This window comes from Sylvia atricapilla, chromosome 10 (genome assembly GCF_009819655.1).
Source record: "Sylvia atricapilla isolate bSylAtr1 chromosome 10, bSylAtr1.pri, whole genome shotgun sequence".
In the NCBI taxonomy this organism is placed as follows: Eukaryota; Metazoa; Chordata; class Aves; order Passeriformes; family Sylviidae; genus Sylvia; species Sylvia atricapilla.
This window is the reverse complement of record NC_089149.1, coordinates 24,163,631-24,186,254: the sequence shown is the minus strand read 5'-3', so window position 1 is coordinate 24,186,254 and position 22,624 is coordinate 24,163,631. Positions and strand designations below refer to the sequence as shown.

At 43.4% G+C, this 22,624-nt stretch overlaps 1 protein-coding gene and 1 long non-coding RNA gene across 2 annotated transcripts in view; one reads left to right on the top strand and one right to left on the bottom strand.

Moving 5' to 3' along the window:
- The window catches only part of SLC9A9 (solute carrier family 9 member A9), a 175,005-nt gene that overhangs the window by 15,123 nt on the left and 137,258 nt on the right, over positions 1 to 22,624 (top strand). The gene's annotated exons all lie outside the window — the stretch shown is intronic.
- The window catches only part of LOC136365681 (uncharacterized), a 101,693-nt gene continuing 79,193 nt past the window's right edge, over positions 125 to 22,624 (bottom strand). Inside the window, exons 3-5 of the long non-coding RNA XR_010744388.1 lie at positions 11,789 to 11,854; positions 7,543 to 7,712; positions 125 to 379 (exon numbers count right to left, since the gene is read on the bottom strand). This is a non-coding gene — a long non-coding RNA (uncharacterized lncRNA). The remainder of the gene's footprint in view (positions 380 to 7,542; positions 7,713 to 11,788; positions 11,855 to 22,624) is intronic.

The following is a 22,624-nucleotide window of genomic DNA, read 5'->3' as shown; positions in this document are numbered from 1 at the left end:
TTTGTATGACATGTGAAATTATGGATAAGAAGCTGGATTAAATCAAGACACTGATATAAAATAGTGTCTCCCAGACATCCACACAGAGTGGAAAGTTCTTCCAAGAGTACTTTGATGCCTTCAAGTATGTGCTGCTGCAAGTTCAGCCAGAATTTGTTGCTATTTCGCAATAAGCATCTGACATTGTTTACTGCAGCAGAGCTGATCATGCAGAAAACAGTTTTTCTTCTCATAAGCAGATGTGCCAAGCAGCAGGATGTAATTATTTGTATCGTCCAGAAGAATGTCTCAGCATACTAAGGAGAGAAATGTATGATACGGAACACCAAAGGTGTGGGGCTGCAGAGGCAAACAAAACCTGGAATAGCAGGAGATTCATCTGAAATAAAACAGATGTTTAATTTGGTATTTGATACCCAGGAATCCATCAAAAAATTTAAATCATGCACTCTTCTGAAAAACATGCAAATTACATTTGTTGCAAAACAGGGTAAGCACTCAAGAGCAGATATTTCCCAAGAAGAAACCCTATCCTGGAAGGAAGGGTTTGTTTGTGTGGTATTTGTTTGGTTTCGTGAGGGTTTTTTGCAAAGTGTCTTCCCAGTTGCCTTGAAAAGATTTAACTGCCGGAATGAATACTCTTGACTAGAGCTCCTCACGTCTGATATTCATACATCCTTTAAGAATTAACAAGCAATGTGGCTTCCAAAAATTTCCAGTCCCCTATTGCTCTGGCTGTAGACCATACACCAGTGCAAAAAAACCTCTCTTGGCTGCAGCATCATTCGCAATCTCAAGTTTGCAAGTCTACTCTTGCATTCCCTACAATGACTTTCAGGGAAAACATCTTTACAGAGCTGGTGAAATGGAAAATATGCATCCCTTATGGCCCCTTATCCTGAAATCCACTGCCTTTCTCAGTGCATCCTAATTTTCCAGGACGATTCCAGGCTACAGGGGAGATGAAAGCAGAGGGAAGTGCATTGACTCTATTGTGTTAGTTCATTTCCCACCTCGTACAGATATTTTTCTGTACTGCATGAGAAACCTGCACACCAAGCCTATAACTGGGGAAGGCATCTCCAGCCCAGGCTGTGCATTGCTCCAGGCCACAAACACCTGTATGGCTTTGCTGGGTGGTGAGCCAGGCCCTGTATCCTTCTGACTCAAAACAGACAACCACATGACCTCTATCAGGAGCACACCGACTTGTGAATTGGTTGCAAAGTGCTGCCTCATGGGGCAAGATGCAACAGAAATTTAAAACAGAGTGGGAAAAACCTATTCCACTACAGTAGCATGGAGCTACCTGCAACATGCAGTCTCTTCAAACTGACACGTTTACTCCTAGACAGATCAAATGCTGAGCAACACTGGGAAGGGTACAGGCAGCAAGGAGCTCATTGGAGCAGGGAGAGAGTGGGTGACTGAGATCTCCTGCCTGTTACCTTGAAAAATTCATAATATGCCAGCTCAAAGGAGGCTTTGTTCTCCCACCCACCACCATTTTGCATACCCCACTTCTGAGCCAGTTGATCAAATGGTGCTCTTGTTTCTGACAAGTCTTTTACAGAGTACAGCCGGCTTTGGCCTGAAATGTTCTGTAAGCACACCAGTTTTCATGATGGCCCTGGGACAGATGTTGCATTCATTGGAGACAGAACCTACAAAAGCTGGTATCCAGATCCTACACAGTGAGAGGCGGATGACATTCAAACAGTACACAGAGCATTTCTTCTGATTATTGAGATGACAATAAATCGTATAAGGTGTGTTCCTAGTCTTGCCTCTCCTAAAATACTGATTGTCTAAGAACTCCATTACATTAGACTCATATTCCATGCATTTGACAATGACGCAGTTGATAATTGCAGCAAGTTCAGTGAATGGCCACCAAGATGGACAGGGGCTGGGACATTCACCCCATAAAGAGGAAACTGAACAAACGGAGCTCATTTAGCCTGAGAGAGGCTTTGAGGGGAGATTACCAAGAAAGAAAAGCCAAGCTCTTCACAGTAGTACCTGATGAGAGGAAAAAATTGACAGACAAACTGTATTTTAAAAAGGTCTTACCTGATATAAGCTTTTTTTTTTTTTTTTTTTTTTTTTTTTTTCTCCATGAGGACACTCAAGCATCAGAGCAGGTTGTCCAGAGATGCTGGATGTGTAATCTCCATCCTTGGAGGTTTTCACAACCTAAGTGCCTAAAGCCCTGGCTACTCTGAGCTCATTGCTGATCCTGCTTTCAGTAGGAATTTTGACTAGAGACCTTTTCTGGTCCCTTCTAACATAAGTTACTCTAAATTCTATGTTGCTGTAAATAACAAAATAACAAATACAGCAGAACATACGCTGCCCCTAGTCCACCTCTTTCAGCTTTTTTCTACTTTAATTTTTCTGCCACTTTTTCTGATTCAATTATCTTGGTTTCCATCGCCCCATCCCCAACAGTTATCTTGCAGGATATTTGTCTTTCTCCTCATCTTTTGTTGAAATATGGAATCTGCAATAAAAAGGTCTTTCTAAAAAAAAATTTAGGATTATTTCACTTCCTTCCAAAGCAAGGACTTTATGCATGAAGATGGCTCTTAAAATGCTAATTAGTCTCAATTCTGAGTCAGCTCCATACCTTAAAAATGGAAAAAAAAAAAATCACTTTCCATTCTGTAATACATTGATTGGGCACTTCCTTGCTCTCTGCAACACCACCTCTCCCCAGCTAACCACTCTCCAGCTGAAGCTTAGCAGCAACCAAAATTGAAACATCAAAAGACCACAATTGCCACTCCTTTTTGACTTCACCATTGTTGAGAGCATGGGTGCTTTTATCTCTGATATGCTTTTTATGTGCACACTGAAAATTTTGAGCAGGATTATGTCACTGGTAAAAAAAAAAAAAATTAAAAAAGCCACCAAAAAAACCCCAATAATGAATAACAGCAAAACCTCTGCAACAAGAATTTAAGGCCATATACAGAATAGTGACGGACCCAGAGACTGCAGCAGTGATGTCTTTTCATAGCCTTGCTGAGGTATGAGAGAGTTACTATTCTTCAGACTTAAAATTAAAAACCATATCTTCTTTTTACTTGCTCACATTCCTTTCTTCCATCCTTACTACCCCTTCATTGACGAAAACAAGGAAGGATTTCATTTCCTGATGAATAGGAATTATTTTTGGAGTTCTGTTTGCCTATTTCATTTAATCCAAGTGGGACCGCACATGAAAACATTAGGTGTATTCCCTGTGAAAGATCTGCTTTTATTTCATTTGGGGAGGGGAAAGAGTGAATGTTTATTCAACCTCAATGAAAAATAAGCATCATAAAATGAAAGTAAGCAAGAGGGGAATCTGTCTGAAGTTGTTCTCTCTAGATATTCATGTTGTGGTTTGTGCAGTTGCCCTCTGTTGTTCATGAGGATGTGAATAACAGCTGGTTTCGGTTTCTTGCCCCGCGAATAACACTCAGAGTGAGATTGCTCTTCACCACTCTTCTGTCACACTCAACAAGTAAATGAGGATGGAATTGACCTTAGGTCCAATCCCTTGACAAAAACAAGGTTTAGTTCAAAAGCTGGAGCAGGTAATGTGGAGCCTGCTGGTGACATTTGGAATGCACCTTGGTGTCCGTCTCTCAGGACCCAAGTGCGGCTGGGTTTCAAACCAGGGGTCATTACTATCCGAGCCCAGCAGGAGGGAGGCTGGGCCACCTTCCGAGTCTCCCTGAGATGGGTGACTTAACCAGCTTCCAGGAATCTTCCTAGCAAAGTTACCTTGTCTGCCCCATACAAATCCCTGGTTTGTGCTCAACTATAACACAATACCTGTCTAACCTGCCTGCTGCTCAGACCTTCTCATTCAAAAAATACCTTTTAAGCTGGGCTTGATTTCTAGGAAGCAGAGTATTGATCTCGCTCTAGATGTGGAAAAACAGCCTTGCTGACAGGGGACAGGGTGAGACTGTTCAGCGGTGTCAGCGAGAGCTGCGGGACAGCCCAGCCCCCAAAGCACCTCTGAAAAGCGCCTTTTTGCCGTCACATGGCTCAAAAATTCAGGTCTCACGAAGGGAGAACAGCCTCAGAGAGACGGGCACCAGCGAGCGCTACACCGGAGCCAGGAGCCTTACGGCTGTGGCTGGGACACCGAGCATCTGCCTTCCTTGCCGTAATCCCGTTCTGGCACCTTTCCGAAACACCCTCAGCAGCGGCCAAGTGCTCTTTTGTGTCTGATCACCCGTCAGAGCGGTGCAAGAGGCTCACTTCTGGTTTCGTTCGGCACCGGGATGGTCCCATTCTGCTGCGGGTCGCGGTTTAAGGCTCAGCACGCGTGTCTGGGGCTGGGCGGCTTTAACCCCTTCCGCCGCCAGACCCGGCTCCGCGTCCCCCGCTCCAGGCCCGGGAGAAACACTCACCCCGGCTACTTCTACAATGCGGGCAAAGCCCTGAGCAGCAGCGCCAGGTCCTGCAGGGCTCGCAGCCGGTTTACCCCAGCCGGTTTATGGCAGTCGGTTTATAGCAGCCGGGTTATCCCAGCCCGTTTAACACAGCGGTGATCACAGCCGGTTTATCCCAGCCGGTTTATCCCAGCCGGTTTATCGCAGCCGGTTTATGGCAGCCGGTTTATCCCAGGCGGTTTATGGCAGCCGGTTTATCCCAGGCGGTTTATCGCGGCCGGTTTATCCCAGGCGGTTTATCGCGGCCGGTTTATCCCAGGCGGTTTATCCCAGGCGGTTTATCCCAGGCGGTTTATCGCAGCCGGTTTATCGCGGCGCTCGGGGTCCCCGCAGTGCCCGCAGCCAGCGGCAGGTGGCGCCCGCGCTCCGCCCGAGGCTCAGGCGGGATCGGGGCACGGCAGGAGCCACGGGAGGGATGGAGAGATGGAGGGATGGAGGGATGGAGGGATGGAGAGATGGAGGGATGGAGAGATGGAGGGATGGAGGGATAGAGGGATGGAGGGATGGAGGGATAGAGGGATGGAGGGATAGAGGGATAGAGGGATGGAGGGATGGAGGGATGGAGAGATGGAGGGATGGAGGGATGGAGGGATGGAGAGATGGAGAGATGGAGCGATGGAGGGATGGAGGGATGGAGAGATGGAGGGATGGAGGGATGGAGGGATGGAGGGACGGAGGGATGGAGGGATAGAGGGTCAGAGAGATGGAGGGATGAAGGGATGGAGGGATGGAGGGATGGAGGGATGGAGGGATGGAGGGATAGAGGGATAGAGAGATGGAGGGATGGAGAGATGGAGGGATGGAGGGATGGAGGGATGGAGGGACGGAGGGATGGGGAGATGGAGGGATAGAGGGATGGAGGGATGGAGGGATGGAGAGATGGAGGGATGGAGAGATGGAGAGATGGAGGGATGGAGAGATGGAGCGATGGAGGGATGGAGGGATGGAGAGATGGAGGGATGGAGGGATGGAGGGATAGAGGGATAGAGGGATGGAGGGATGGAGGGACGGAGGGATGGAGGGATGGAGGGATGGAGGGATGGAGAGATGGAGAGATGGAGAGATGGAGGGATAGAGGGTCAGAGAGATGGAGGGATGAAGGGATGGAGGGATGGAGGGATGGAGGGATGGAGGGATAGAGGGATAGAGAGATGGAGGGATGGAGGGATGGAGGGATGGAGAGATGGAGGGACAGAGGGATGGAGGGATGGAGGGATGGAGGGATGGAGAGATGGAGAGATGGAGGGATGGAGGGATGGAGGGATGGAGAGATGGAGAGATGGAGAGATGGAGGGATAGAGGGTCAGAGAGATGGAGGGATGAAGGGATGGAGGGATGGAGGGATGGAGGGATGGAGGGATGGAGGGATAGAGGGATAGAGGGATGGAGAGATGGAGGGATGGAGAGATGGAGGGATGGAGAGATGGAGGGATGGAGGGATGGAGGGATGGTGGGATGGAGAGATGGAGAGATGGAGGGATGGAGGGATGGAGGGATGGAGGGATGGAGGGATGGAGGGATGGAGGGATGGAGAGATGGAGGGGTGGGTGAGCGCCACAGCTCAGAGCGAGCAAAACTCTACACTGCTGTATAAAATCAATCCCAAAATTACTGCAGTTCATGGTATGTTTGTTTCACGCCCATCTTTGTTTCACGCCCGGGATTTCTATTCAGGGCTTCTCTAGGCTGCTCTGGGGACACCAGACTGCGTGGGGGGGCCAGTCTGGGACATCCAGACCCAGGATACGCTCCTGTTCCGGATCGGGGCGAGCTAGCGCCTCCTCTCTTGTTTATCCTGTGACTTAGCAGTTTCCAAGGTCTGCAGCAGCCAGGACTCTCACTTCTCTTTTCTCAGACTTTGAGCACAGGTTGTACTGCGTTTCCTACAAGTTACTAAAGGACCATCATCCTTTACTTGTCAGTTTGCAAACACTGATCTACCCAGGGCTTCTGAATAATATGATAACAATTGTATTATTGGATATTAAAATAATTCTGATGAAGGATTGTTAGTAAACTAGGGATGTCTTGAGGATACAAGCAAAAATTGCCCAGTCTGCAAAAATATCAGAATCAGTCTGATTTTCAAAAGTTTTCATGTAGTTTTGTAAGCAGGGATTTAGTTACTGGAGTTGTGACTCAAGGATTTAAGGACATCACTAACAAAGTTACACAATTTTCGGGAACACTTGGAAGACTGGAAGCGACTCGGAAGCCTGCAGGAGCTGTTACAATGCCCCTCTAGCAAAAGGAATAGACTACAAAACCCATTACAGTTGCAACCTCTCTCTGGCAAATTGCAGCCTCATTAGTAATCTTGGCAAGTTGACGGGGGTTTTACATTACTGATCCTCTTGTTAGCCCCTCAAGTGTGCCACTGAAGCGCTCTTTTGGGAGCAGTTTGTAGAAGTGAATGTTGTAAATATATTGCCTTTATAGGCAAACAGCCGCTCTCTGTCTTTGGGGCCATCAAACTGGCACATTCACGAACTCACGACTCACTTAAAAATAAATGGAAAGAGAAGGTAGTAGTTAAACCTGCCAAAAATTAGGCTTTAATGATAATTGTAAGCACATAAATTTTGTAGTGTTTTCCCAGTGAGCCAAGACACATGCAGTAACATAAAGTAGTTTCCTTTCCCCACAAAACTCTGTTTAGTGGTGTGGATGTTCTACTTATTTTTATTGTTCTGCTTAAGAGTTATTACTTATAACTCTTCTATATGCAAGGATGACATACGTACATATATACACACATACATATATATGTTTTGGGTTTTTTTCAATTGAAAACAGAATTATCAATCAAGGACGTAGTGACTGACTTAAATGCACTAGCATTACTGTCGGGCACTAGCAGTTGTTCTCAGGCAGGCAGTAGGGGGTCCTGTTCAGGTATTTCACTAAGACAAGAAATTTATATAATTAGGAATCCGTCTGTCACAACTGTCCCCGAGTGTCCCTCGCACCAGAGTCTGGCTGACAGCGTGTGGTGATGCATGCAGCCAAGGAACATCATTATCTCTCCACCGTGCCTCAGTTTTTCTCGTAGATTCTTTAAACCTGGCTGTTCTTCCATGAAACTCACCTGGGAGCTGGGGAGCATCCAGAGCAGACTCCTTCCCCTTCGGCAGAGCGCTGGTAGCAGTTTAACACATCTCCCAGTAATTGCCCACAGATGCTCCATGAAGGACAAACAGTCCCACAAAGCTTCTCAGATAATATTCTCCCCGATTACGGAGTCTCAGGAGGACTTTTCTGCCAAGGAGAAAAAAATGCCACACCTTGAGGTTACCTCCTCGCAGGCTGTAAAACAAGGTGTCCTTAGGCCACACTGCTCAAAACTTTTTCTCCTCTGTGTTTTTCCTCTGTTCACTACTGGCCTTGTGTGGCTTCTGCTTTGAAAGAATTAATTATTCAAGCTGCCTGCATGTCTCTTTTCAACAACAACTAGCCCCATTGTGTTACAAGGACAAAAACCTTCCATAACAGCCAGGACAGATGGCTGAAGCCTGGCAACACATTTCAGAGGAGTGCCACACCTCTGTGTTATCAAACCTGCCTTTATTTGCAAACCTCCTTATCTCTGATATTTTAATTATAGTGCTATTCTTGAGGATATTCTTGTTGCACAAAAACACTACTTTGAATTATTTTTTAGTGCTTCATTAAGACAAAAAACTAGGAAACATGATCCAGATGCAAACTAAAAGCTGAACAATCCAAAGAATACAAACTACGTAATTTAATAAAAATCTCGTTTAAGGACTTATTATTTATCTTTTGCTGGATTTTTAACACGTCGGGGATGGAAACACTCCAGGACTATTCAGCAAATATCCCCGCTGGAATATTTTTTCTCTCCACAGCGATACTATGTAAGCCGTGCTATCTCAAGGGAATGTATAACAGCGCAGTGCCAAGAAACTCTGCTGAGGTATCTGTGCCTTCATCCTTCCTTTCCTGCAGGGTTCTCTGCCTCTAAAAAGATGTCTGAGTTGCTTTCTCACACTTCTTTGATCCGCTTGATCGTTACATTCTGACCTATTATTAATCTCCTCTTGCTGGCCCGTTTTGAAAGCCTCATGTACGATTTCCAGTGGATAAAATTGCCATTGGGATGCCCTTGCTCTCCCTTTGGCGTTGGTCCTCATCACTCACGAACAGAGGCTGGGGAGGCAGATGATCTTTCAAATGTGGCCAGGAGGACTGGGAGGAGAACGCCTGGAGGCAGATTCAAGCACTTAGAAGGCTGTAGTCACACACGGCGGTGTTGGCTTCCTTCAGGGAGGGAGGGGAGCGAGAGCTGAACATCAAAGTGCAATGGAAATGTAAAATCCTTAGTTCTGTGATTCCTCCTTTCATCTGTGCTTTTTCTCCTGGCAAGGTGTTGCAGGCAGTTCTGCTTTCTGTGCCACCGAATAGACTCAAGCTTCAGTGAATGTAAATGGAGCCCCTGGACCAGTTTTTTATCCTTCAGAAGTCCTAACACCCTCTGAAATTAATTTGAGACTGGACATTTTAAATCAGTAAAAGCAGGTACAAACAGGCTTTCTAGGATAAACAAGGCGCACATATTCTTCAAGCTCAAGCTGCGACAAGATGAGGAAGAGCAGGAAAATTGGGAATAATCCATCCTAGGGAATGCCTTAGGCCGGTTCAAGCCATACACATGGTGCTGCCAGACCAGCACCTGGGACAGAAGCCTTGATGCAGGACCCTGGACATGGGCACCGTGTCTCACCCCAGATGTGGGGTGGCAAATCACAGGCTCAGTGATTTGGGCTCCCCCCAGCCCGGGTTCCACGGCCAGGCCAAGATGCCACAGGCACTGCCCACCCTGCCCAGCCTGCCTGAGGCAGCCTGATGTGTCCTGGCTTCTGGTTGCTGGTGCTGCTGCCTGGCTGCAGCCAGCTCTGCTGTGCCCACTCAGGTACCAGAGCAAACAGTGGCACCCTTGTGCCCTTGCTCAGCCCAGGTGAGTGGTGCCTGCAGTCTGGGGAGTAAATCTGTGACACCTCTGTCAGTGCTCCCACAGAACAGTGACTTTGTACGCGAGAGACTGCCGTGAAAAAGGAAAAGGCTGCACGTACAAAAACCACCTGACATGTAATATGAACCATATAATATAAAGTTAACACAGCAAGATCTCCAAACTGAAGGAAGTGGAGATCTTAAGACCAGTTTTTAAAGTTTTGCCTAGAAAATCCAGAAATAATTACTAACTGAATTACCTGTAGCTATACCAACAGGCAGCCTAAAACAATGCTTACTTATTCCTGAAGCATTCTTAAGTTTTGTGAGTAGCCTCAATTTTTTTTTCCATCTGTGAAGGCTTGGCCTGATTTAAGAAGGACTTCTCTAATGTGACATGAGCAGTATCTGATGAACTGAGGTTCAACCTATAAAAAAACCTGCTACTGGCAAGAATTTTGAGTAATCAGTTGTCCATATGAGATTAAAGGGTAAAAAAATATTTCTGCAACCCTCGGCTTACAGTGAGGTCTAAATAGACCCTGTTAAACTGTTCTTGTGCTGGGCTGACCCTGCTGACCCACCAAAGCTCTCTGTCCCTGCCCTCCTCAGCTGGACAGGGGAGAGAAAATACAATGAAAAGCTCTTGGGTTGAGATAAGGGCAGGGAGAGTTCACTCACCGGTTACTTTCACAGCAAAGGAGACACAGCTTGAGGAAATTAGCTTAATTTATTGCAAATCAATTCAGAGTAGGATAATGAGAAATAAATACAAATCTTTAAAAAACCCTTCTCTCTTTCCCTGGCCAGCCAGTCACACCTTCACTCCCTTCTCCCCATGGCTGCACGGGGGGACAGGGAATGGAGGTGGGGGTCACTTCATCACACCACTGCATCTTGTCTCTGCTGCTCCTTCCCTCTCGGGGGGAGGATCCCTCACACTCTTCCCAAGGGGTCACAGCCTCCTTCAGGCACATCCCCGTGCTCTGCCCTGAGGGCTGCAGGAGGATCTCTGCTCCCCCAGGGACCTGCAGGGGCACAGCCGCCTCTCCAGGGGCTTCAGGGGAATCTCAGCTCCAGTGCCTGGAGCACCACCTGCCCCTCTTTCCTTGACCCTGGTGGCTCCAGGGCTGTTTCTCTCCGTATCCTCACTCCTGCCTCCATCTGTGCAGGTTTTGTGCCCCTTCTGGAGCACCTCATGGCAGAGGTGCTGCCACCACTGCCAGTGGGCTCGGCTTGGCCAGAGGCAGGTCTGTCCTGGAGCCTCCTGGCATTGGCTCCATCAGTCACTGGAGAAGCTTCCAGCAGCTTCTCACAGCAACCACCCCTTTAGACCTCCTCGCTACCAAAACCCCACTCCACAAACCCAGCACAGTGTTAAACAAGTTTGGCTGCAGCTGCTGTATAAAATCAATCCCCAAAGTTACTGTAGTTCGTGGTAAGCCACGCTCAGTGAGGTAGTATCAGTTAATTTGTCTCGGTGTCCTCCCAGTGAGGGAATGTACTTCAGTCTTGCTCGTTTAAGAATATAATCTTTCTCTGATCTTTGAAGTGATGAAATGAAGGAATAGATCATGGAAGCGTAGAAATTAGAGCAGTAAAAGAGCTATTAGACTGTAGAGCTCATTATTTCACCCCTAAAAGGCTTTGCAGTTCATTCTTGGGTGCTTTGTCCAGTATACCTAAAAACCTGGGAGTACAGGAAGAATCAAGGAGCGATTCTAGTGCGCAGAAATGTCAGTCCTTTTCTCTCCGCTTTGATCCAGCTATAGGATAAAGCAAAGCAGTAATTGCTGCCATTATAGAGAACAAATCTATTTGCATTTCTACAGTGCTTCAGCTCTAGCTGTGAATGCCTAATCAGGCCCATTGCTGGAAAAATGTTTTCCAGCCTCTTGTCGAATCTGTGTCTGATTGCAGTGCATTACTACAAAGCCACTTCACCCCTGCCCTGGCCCACATCACCAGAGGGCTGGCTGAGAATTTTTGAAGCCAGTGCTGATGTGTAGGAAACAACAGAGCAGTGCCTGTCAGTGCTTCAGTAACTGGGCCTCTAACAGAATCCTGCCAGCATAACATGCAAAGGTGTTTGTGTTTCTAGACCTCAAAACCCTAAATAATGGGTGTGCAGAGATCCCCTTACACGCCTCTCCAGGAGCAGTAACATTTACCCCAATGTTCATGCTGGCCTTAGCCTTAATAATTCCATTGCATTTTCCTCAGCCAGACTTCTCCAGCAGTTTTGGCTGGTTCTCATTCCCTGTTCTGCATGCCTTATCAGAGTGATAAGCACTGTCGAGCCACAGCTACATCCTGATGCAAACGTAACTCCACGGTGTGACACGTATTTGTGTATTTACCCTGAATCCCAATGAGTTGCACCTGATTTTCTGCTAATCAGTAGTTTTGTTCTGCCTTCACAAACTCTGGAAATTTAAGGACAGTTTAAGCTTAGTATGCAGTTCTCAGGGCTGATATAGCTGCTTAGTTTCAACAGAAGTGTTGTAATCCCATTTTTTTTTTTTCTTATTTACACTTTTATTTAATCAGATATGTAATGCATGTGAGTCAGACAAAAATCATTTGTCCCATGATGCTTTTACATACACATTTAAGAATTTTATCGCCTGTAATCCACTGTCACTGTTAGCACTATTCCAAAGTCAAAATCATTTAAACAAATTTCTCAATCCTTTCTCATCAAAACCATTCATTTTTCCTGTATTTACAAAGTAAATTTTTCCATGAGAAAGCAGCCAGTACCCCACAACTGCATTTCCATTTAATGAATTTAATTATCGTTCTTTCGCCTCACCCAGGAAACATTTATGGCAATTTTCCATTTAATCATTTCAACAAAAAGCTACAGCAGTAGCTTTGGATTTTAAAGACTGTCAAACCTCATCCTGTAGAATGGGGAACTTTGTTTAATGAGACACAACAATCAGGAAAGACACTGTAATGGGAACAGCGTGTCCTAAAACTGGGCACGTGCACTCCTCAGTTAGAGAGGTGACCTCCAAGAGATGCCCCAAATCAACCTGCCCTGGAGGTGTTGCTTCCACAAACTGTGCAGGAGTGCCACGGTGGAACTCTCTTTTATACATCCAACTTGTGCCTCTGTAAGCTCTTATCAGATCCCAGTGCTAGAAAAATAAAATACATTTATTTAGAAGGTTGTTCTGCCTTTGGGGGAAAGGAAATGAAATCCTGGACAGGGAGTGAGGTAGGTCTTGACACATCTGTAGATTTATGCTAGAGGTTCAATCATATATCCTACAGGATCCTATAGGTTTATATCCTAAATCTCAGAAGGAATAAGAAATAACTTCCACCTACTGCCTTCTGCTAGCAATAACTAACCAAATGTTTTGGCAGTTCCTAAGCTTAAATGGAGTCTGTCCTTGGCTGTTGTCAGTGAGGAGCATGGATATAGGACAGAGCCACGGAGCAAACTCATGCTGCTGTGTGGGTGGGCTTTGTGCAGTGTGATCTGTGGCAAAAGGAGGGAAAAAAGAACTCTACAAAGGGCTTTTTATGCGGTTAAAGCCTGTGAGGATCCCCTGGTATGTCCAGATCTGACAGAAAGCAGCTTGCACTCCAAGTATCTAGAACCTTCTTGGTAGTGGGAACAGGATGTTTTCATTGGCATTTTCTATCACTACCTTGAGCTAGTCAAGTTGCTCACAACATACTTAAAAGCAGAGGATTAGGGAATGACTTCTCTTGTCCCACCCCTCACGTTCTCCACAAACAGCAGTTGCCTAATGTTCCATGTGTTTGGTTATCATGAGTCTTTGCCCCAAGGGATTTACCGTGAAAATGCTGCAGCTCTTGAGGCTGAAGGTAGATATTTTTGGCAACCAATGTGGCAGAATTTTTTGGAACGTTTTTAGGCCAGTCACTGGCATAAACCCTGAGGCTCCCTGAGGAGCAAGCACTGGACTGGACAAGCAATAGAAATGTTCTGTTGTCTTACTTCCCTCTTGTTGCCCAAATTCACTCTTCCCCCACTCCCAGAGCTGCCCAGGTCTTTGCCATATATGTTTTGAGGCATCAGGAGAAGACCTCAAATCTTCTGCACATCATTCTCGTTATCATAATTAGCCATAATTAAAGAACAGATGCATATTTGATGCACTTTGACATAAGAATAACAAAACTGCAATGAAGAAATGGCTGTGTGCTATGGAGAGGAACCAACAGGACTGTGTGAAGGAGCTGACGGAAATATTTGTGTTCTACTGGCATGGAATCCATGTGATGCAGGAGCATAGCCTGGGGGAGAAGAGGCAGCTCCCACAAGACAGCAGACTCCTCCTCTACAGGACACTGAGACTTGTCAAACTCATTATTACAACTTCAGAAGCCACAAACTTATTAAATCAGTGTTTAAAATAAAAATACAGTAGCACAATAGTAGGCTTCGGGGGACCCTGCTGCTATATTTAGTGTATAAAAACCATTTCTATCTAGCACACCACTTAAGGATAACTGTAACAGCAGGAGATAACCTGCTTACTACAGGTTAAGTGTTTTGAAGCCCATGTCCTGCTGATGCATTCTGAATCATATCACCACAAATACTTACACCCTGAGAATTTGTTTATTGGCTTTGAAAGGTTCCTGTTTCTGAAAGTTCATCACAGTAGTTTCATGTCACTGTAGGCCTATCTGCATGCCTGTCCATCAGTTAATTTTTCTTTTCCAACAGAAACACTATTTTCACTTGACTGATGAGCATCCCTGCCCATTAATAATCTTATATCCCTAGAAACAGGAGCCAGCCTGGGCACAAGAATTTTATCATTCTCCTCCATCTTTGTTCATCAAGGATTGATGAAGAGCAAGGATTCTCTTTAAAAATAAACCCAAACTTTAAATGTTTGTTAAAGGTTGAATGTGGTTTTTTTCCTGTGTCTACACTTGTAGAAATTCTCACACTTTCAGAGGTCTAAATTTTAGAATTTCATTACTAAGGCACAAGACTGATCCATCTCCTAAGATGTAACCACACCCGAATTTAGAAATTTGGAACTTTAGTATTTTAAAGTTGGTTGATATTCCAAAGTGTCCCCTGTTCCTAAGGGAGACTGAACCAAGCCCAGGTAGCTGCCTGGAAACTCTCAAGCCTTGGCAATATCCCTGCCTGTCCTAAACACATTTAACTTTTTCATCAAACAGTAAATTTTACTTTTGAAAACTTCACTGACTTAAAGGCCTGTCAATGGTACCTGGCAATCTTCATTTATTGTGCAGGTATGAATTCCTCTTTTCTTTGTTCTTGAGTTGCTTGTACCACTATTTGATGCAGCTAATCCAATAAAAATGCTAAAACCGTTTCAAACACTTTTCTTTATAGTTCATTTCATGCCCTATTTTACAGCAGGTTATTCTCTAATCTAATTTACATTATTCTGAAATCACAAACTGATCCTAATTGCCTTTTAATGACAATATAAGCTAATTTAAAGCAAACATCAGGTGCTGCAGTGAAAACCTGTTGTAGAAGTTCCTTGCAAATGAGATCACGGGGTTTATGTATTTTGAGATGAAATATAAAATGAAAATAGTTTTATGTGTTGAATTCAATATTTACACTGCAGTTTCAAATGTGGGGCAAAATTATTGCTGTTTCAGGATCTTTGGAGGAGATCATTCCGAAATTTAAAGAATAGATGAATTATTCATTAATTAGTTCTGCATGAATAATAACCAGGAGCATGAGTCTGCTTGTAACACAGATTGATAGCAGGTTAGGATCCAGGGATGTTTCTATAATTGGAGAGGGAGTTCAAAACATTTTTGGCTCTCACTTTCTTGACTCAAAACACTATTCTTCTGAATTTCTGCTGAATCAGACTTGTTTTTTTTTCCTTTAATCACTCAGATCTGAGAGGTCCAAGGACTTTTCACAGAAAAGTCTTTTATACTAACATTCTTGACTGTCCTGAAAACTATTTCTGAAGTAGGATTTTTCTCTCATAGTTCTGAAGAAAACTCAGAGGGTTTTTTTTTCACATATGGAATGTTCTTGAGGTTGAAAGAATTAAATTATCCTTATATATCCCTCTGTCAATATAATAATAAGGTGATACACAGAGATATTAAATTTTGGCACATTTGAAGCTTCACAGGGGAAGTAAACAGATGCAAAGTTTGTTTCTGGGTTCATAGCTGGCCCGTGACTCTGAAATGCTATCAGATGTGGTTAAAGCCATGGGTTTAACAGAGTCTTTAATATTAAAGTCAGACATTTATATAGATAATGGGATGGGATTAGGGGCCTTAACATTTCAGAATACAAAGCACCCACTCAGCTGAGAGCTAGAGAGAAACTTTTCATACTGGAGACAATTTAATGAGCTGCAACAGGTATTTTCTTGAATTTACAAACTCCCTAACTATTTAGACCAGACTAAATTCTTCAGAATATTGACTTTATGTGGGTGAGAAAGGACCTTGTGTGTTATGATTGCTTGAATTATGGTAATCATTGATGTATCTCATTGGTGAAGTGAATTCATTGCTGACTGACTGACTGAGCCAATTAACCAGTGAACCCAAATTGCCAACCCCTGACTGACTCTGTGTGTTAGTTCAGGATGAGACACTTGTATAATTTGAGAACTCTGAGTTACTGACATTTAATTACATTTAACTCCTGTAGATAATACAATCACTGTCTTATTTTCTCTCCGTAAACTGGGTATTTTCAGTCTTTCCTTTTTCATAATGAAAGTCTCTCGGTGTCACTAATATTTTTAGAATGCCACCACCTTCTGTGCAACAGTGATTTAGGAATTTCTAGAATAATTTTCATTATTGTATCTGGAAAATCTGTTTTTTCTAGATTCAGTTTTTACTGTCACGAGGCAGTCCCAAAGTATGCATGTAAGACTGTCAGTAATTCGTCACCTTTTTGAAGGTTCTTTCAATTTATAACACTGAGTAAAGTAAATCTTGAGGTAATATTTACATTTGTGTAGTGCAATAAAACATGAAGTGGCACTATGATTCGGACACAGTACAGTTGACAGTGTTTCATGGATTATTTACCCAAGTAATTATTACATTTTCCTCAGCACTCTGAGATCAAGTGCAGATTTTTCATTGCAGAGGTTCAGGTTGTTATGTATATAATGTCTAATGGCTATAATTTAAGTGGAGCTCAGGAACACAGGGATCCTGAAGCTGTGTCACACTCATTAGAGAAATATTAAAAATACATTAAATTATAGTGTGCAGTCATGAGTGGTGGTGAATTGGTTTGCATGCCTGTGAGGCAAAGTGTTGCAAAACTCTAATACAGTAAGGGCTATTTGAAAGCCAGTCTGAAAAAAGAGATAAGAGATTAAAAAAAAAAAATAAAAGAAAACCAAACCGCATGAAATACCATTTCTTGACTGTTTCCAGTGATTGGTGACCTCAACTAACTTTCATCTCACGTGTGTTCACACGCTACTCCCTTTTTTTCACTTTTGTTACACACTTAGCATTTACCAGCAAAGTCTACAACTGTATCTTGAAATTCTGAACAATGGATTTTTCCATTTTAAAGGAAAGCATCTCTGTATTTCAATAGATATTTCCCATGGTTGTATGTACTACAGAAGACTAACAAAAATAAAATTCATACTGACATGTAGCTATTCTTTACTTTCATGAGGACAAATCCATAGGAGGATATTTTTAGTTAAGCAAAAGCTCAGACACTGAGGCTTTCGGAGCACTCAGGACTTCTGCATAATCTTGTTCAAGCCAGTTCTAAAGCCTCCAACACAAATATGGTTGGCCTTCCCTCAAGTGAAAAAACAGCCCTGTAATTTTGAAGCCTCTTTCAGACCTCTTCATTTTTCCTGTAACCAGTGGCTCCCAAATTGACTGGCACAGAAACCTGGGCTGGACTTTTTATTTACATTCAATACCTGTTTGCTTGATTGAATAACTCTCAACAGCCTTCAACTTTCCCCAAACTCCAGTGGCTCAGGACTGTCTGAGGAGCCAAGGCGGCTGTGGACCCGAGGTTACTGAAACAGCCTTTCTTTCTCTGTCTCTGAGGTGGGAGGTGTGTTTCTCTCCATTTAGCCTTCCCGTCACAACCTGTGATGCTAGAAGCAGACAGAAGGCGGTCTGTGACTACCACAAAGCTCAGTGGTAGATCTTTTCCCTTGCTGGTGGGGAAAAGCCAAGCGAGGGCCCTGGAGCAGAGCGGAGCTCTCTGGAGCTGTTTCAGATCTGCTGAAGCCCTCTGAGACCTAAAGCTGTGCTGTTCTACTGCTCAGAGCTCTCTGGAGCTGGGTCACATCTGCTGAAGCTCTGTGAGACCTGAAGCTGTGCTGTTCTACTGCTCAGAGCTCTCTGCAGCCGTGTCACATCTGCTGAAGCTCTGTGAGACCTAAAGCTGTGCTGTTCTACTGCTCAGAGCTCTCTGCAGCTGGGTCACATCTGCTGAAGCTGTGTGAGACCTGGAGCTGTGCTGTTCTACTGCTCAGAGCTCTCTGCAGCCGTGTCACATCTGCTGAAGCTCTGTGAGACCTGAAGCTGTGCGCTTTAATGCTCAGCTGTTGGACAGTCACTGTGCTCCAGGTAACTGGGGACACAGTGAATTTGTAAAGTCGGGTTCTTTTCTTCTCTCTTTTATTTCTGTAGCCAGAGGGGTTTTCTTCTTGTGTGATTTATACAGAACATAACTCTAGGTAATGTTACCGTTGCTTTATTGTTACCTGACACACTTCAGTGAGGTTTTCTCCTGCTTTGATTAGTGAGGAAACGATTTTTTGGAGAAAAGCCCATGATAGTAGCCTTTCTAGTGACAAAACTGATTTAAAAGAGGGCTAAAAGAAGGAAGTAGTTGCACATAGAGCAGTTTGAAATAACAGATCACTGCGGCCAGAATATTTGATGTGAAGAATTCTATTGTGTGGAAAAAAGTATAGAAATATATGAGTATGGCAGAAATAGAAAGATCAAAATAAAGGAAAGAGTTTTTAATTTTCATCTCTACTATTTGTGGTTTTCAGCATATATTTTAAATTCTGACAAGTGACTTCTTTTTTTTTTTTCCTATTAAGGTACCAGCCAATCACTATGTTACTTCATATACAAGCAGGAGTAAAATCATCCCCTTTTCCTATTGTTGGCTTATTAATATCACTGTTCCTTGTGAAGAAGAAGAAATGTGAAGGAAGAAATATTTTTTCATCTTTTACTTGCATGATTACAATCAGTAGGCATGTTCAACTGCCTTCAAGCTACAAGATAATCATGTCTAGATAGGGTAAGATTCTTTAGGGAGTTCGACTATGAGATAAAAATTTCTCTGCAGACTAAAAAACATATTTTGGAAAGAAAGATTTAAATTACAAGTCTCTTCCATCCTACACAGCATAACTGCACAAACACTTTAAATCTAGAATTATGCTTTAAACATCTTTAACACAATAAAGACCCATAGTGAGATTCCTCAGTGATAATGCAACGAATAACAAAGAAGAAAATACAACTGCTGATAAAATCATCAGGCAGGATGGGGCTATCTGTATTGAGGCTAGGGCATGTGTGTGTGCTTTATATCTTCACTTAGCAGGTTCTGTTACATTCTATTTTTGTTCCCTAGAGCTCTAAATTAAGAGTAGATTCCTTTAGAACTGGTAGGTTTTCGTGTTTTAGTTTGCATGAGAGGATGCAGCTAGTTTTCAAAGAAGCAGTAGCCTATAAACCAACCTGCCAATATGTATTTATTGCCAATTTTTTTTCAGTTTGCTCTGTTGCAGAGGGATAGGTGCTGTGATGCCAGGTCCTGCAAGCTGAAGATGCGGCTGGGATTTGTAGGAGGCAAAGCTCAGCACAGATTTCTTACCTGACTACACCACTGAGGCATATTTTGACCACCAGGGATTTGAAGGGGTTTTTATTCAATTTGCGTTTGTCTCATCTCACGTGTACCTGAGGTACCTCATGCACTGTCATCTGGTCCCCCCGTGTGCACTGTTCATGCACACAGAGCTGCTCAGCGGTTCCTGTGGTTCCCAGGAGTGCTGTAATGACTCTGGCTGCCTGTCAGGAGTGCCCTGCTCACTTCGTGTTGTTTCTATGGCCTTAGCCACCCAGAGGAGTTTTAGTCAGCATTTCAGCCTTCCTTTCTTCAAGACTCCGGTATCTTTTGCCTTCCCACTGTGGTCTGATCCTGTTTGTGGCTACTTTCAGTGCTCCTGCCCTTTGCATCTTTCCTGCACCCTCCTTATTCTGCTTCAGACATACCCCACTTCCTCTGCTCTCAAACCACCAAGTATCTTCTACTATGCAGAAGAGAGGGTTTGCTATTGAGAGCTTTCTGACAAGAGCCTCCCAGAAACCCCCAAAGCAATTTTGCTGTCTCTTTTCAGATCCTTTAAAACCAGCTGCTGCTAAAGGAAGCTATTGCAAAAAAAAAAAAAAAAAAAAAAAAAAAAAGCGCCTCACTTGAGCTGCATCTAAAGCTCTTCCTGAGCATTTAGAAAGTTTTGTGTGTAGTAATTACTCCTTAAAGGCTTTAGGAGATGGGTCTCTTTTTTCCCTCTGCATGTAAACAGCAGCTAGTTCTCGGATGTCCCAGTGCCAGAGCAGCATTCCTAGAGAGCAGCTTTATAAATAAACTCACTGGACCCTTCCAGCAGCACACAGACAGCCAGTGTGCTTTCCAAACTCCTTTCCTCAATTCTCTGCAGAACTGTGGTAGGAAAAAAGACTGGCCCCTGCACGAATGGAGACTCTTCACCCCTATTTTTTTACACCAACAAGCTTCAAAATTCAGTCTGGCTCCAAAAATCTAAGGACAACCCAATGCTCAGAATAATTAAAGCCTTGAAGAGTTTTTGTTCTGGTTCTTCAGAGCCTGTTATTTACTATTATTTTTGTTAGTTTTGCCAGTTTAAAGGGGAATTTTGTGTTGTTATGCTGAGATTTTGTGTGGGTTGTGTGGTTTACTTGCTGGTTCGTACTGGAAATCGTGGTACTTAAAGTTCAGTTTCCCAGAAGATTCTTACTTCAGCAAGTCAAATATTTATATGGTGTCTCCTCTACTGTGTAATGACAGCATTCCATGTAGCATTTTTCAGTGATGAGGCACTCTGTAAGTGCCAGACTTGCGTAATCTGGAAAATCCTGAATTCTCATGTGTTTCATTACACACTATTTTTCTCTTTTCCTGCTGAAGTGGTAAAATACTTGCTCTAGCTTGATGGGCTCCTCCCCAGACTTTTGAAAAACATTTTTGGGTGGAGAAAATGTCAAGTCTCCTGCAGCAAGCTAATCTGCATTTTATTCTTCTGTTTTCTTACTTTATTAATGTTCCAAATCGATGGCAAATCAGTTATTCACAAACATTTTTTGAAGAACCAAATCGTCACAGTCCAACTGAGAAGTTTTCAGCCACTTTTAATTACTCAAAATTTAGCTGTAATTTGTTTCTAAAGTGCAATGTTTCTAATCATCTACTTTCTGATCACACAAATACATTGCTGAATCTGAAGATTTCTTCATGACAAAAAGAAGCTGATAAGGAGGTATGACAATTCCTAATCAACTCCCTGCTCTGTACTGATTCTGTGTAGCTTCTAGAGCAGACGTATATACCTAGATGCAAAAAAATGGCATTGTTTGGGACACTTTGTCACCCAGCAGAATCCATAGCGTTCTCTATCAGTAAAAATGTTAAAATTATGATCTCACAGACAGGAACTGGAAACGGAAGTGTTATCCTACCCAACAGATTCAGAGCTTCTTATGTTAACTCCATTGGTGTCCGTAGCTGCTCTGTGTCAGCAGTGAGCACTGGGTGGGAGCATGTTCCTGCAGGAAACTCAGAGTCTCTGATGCTTTGATTTATTTACAACTTACTAATAGATATTACATAAAATTTTTAACATCTATTAAATGGATGTTTGATTAATAAAGCAATCAGATTTACCGAAATGTGGTGTAAACTTGCTTAAAATATACTAAATGTATGAAATTAAATGACAGAAGCCCTAAAAATCAGTAAGACTATTTTTTCCAATTCTACTTTATAATGTCAGTAGTACCATCAGTGAAGAACATTTCTGTGGGATTAATGTCCTGCTGTCTTTGGGGTGTCCTTCCCTTGTTGGGTTTCCATCAAGAGCAGCTGCATTGGGCACTACTGGATGACAAGTAACACCACTGCCATTGGGAGCTCAGGTATCCAGCTGGGATCCAACTTTTCAATATGTAGAATTATCATTAATAAATTTGCCAAATAGAACTCAGATTTATTTATGGTTTTCAAATATTTATAAATGGGGAAGAGGAGTATCTCCAGTCAAACTTGCAAGTAGGTTTATGCAATTATTTCTAAAAGACATGGCTGTGCTCACTTCTTTTACTGTGGCTTTGGGTACAATTGAAAATCGGGTAAGCAGCAGCACTGTCAGGTTGTGAAGGAGTCATCCCTTAAAGCTGACAAATTTTGCTGGGGATAAAAACTTCTCTTCAAGGTCTTGGGTCATTATTCTTTGGGAAGGGAGAGAAAGTGAGCTCATCAGTCAAAGGAGACCCACTCTGGACACTGTTTTAGGGCAATTGCCGGTGAACTGTTTGCTGGAGAGCTTTGTAAATACCTACACTAATACTCGGTGCCACTGGGGAAGGCTGCGGTGACCTATCTGCTTCTCTCCTTGTGCAATACAGTGAGCTTGGTGAAGTATCTGAAAGCGATTTGTAATTAACTCGCGGGCTGATTGCTAATTGCAGTTTATCTGTCCCTCAGATCTGTGTTCATGAGACTCCGGGAGCACCTTAGGAGAGAGCGGAGGGCAAAACCTAGCTGAGGATGAGCATGCATGGGACTTGTTTAAATGATTGCTTTAGAGTCTGAAGTTAGAAGAGCACAGTTGTCGACTTGTTTATGGAACAGGCATTGAATGCAATGGGGTTTGTTATTAACCGGACTGAACATGAATAATATTGCAAAAAATCTGCAAGAGGTTCTAAAAACGAGTGAATCTTTTTTTCCAAGTTATTTCAAGATTCTAATTGGAATGCACATCTCGGAGGGCACTGCCTAGTTACATAAACCAGTGATAACATTTCCTGTGAAACTGGTGAGGCTGTAGCAGTGCAATTTGAAGTGTGACTTTGTTGGCTCACTGTCACTGTGAGTTGTTAAATATGCCCATTTAGAGACCTTATGTGAA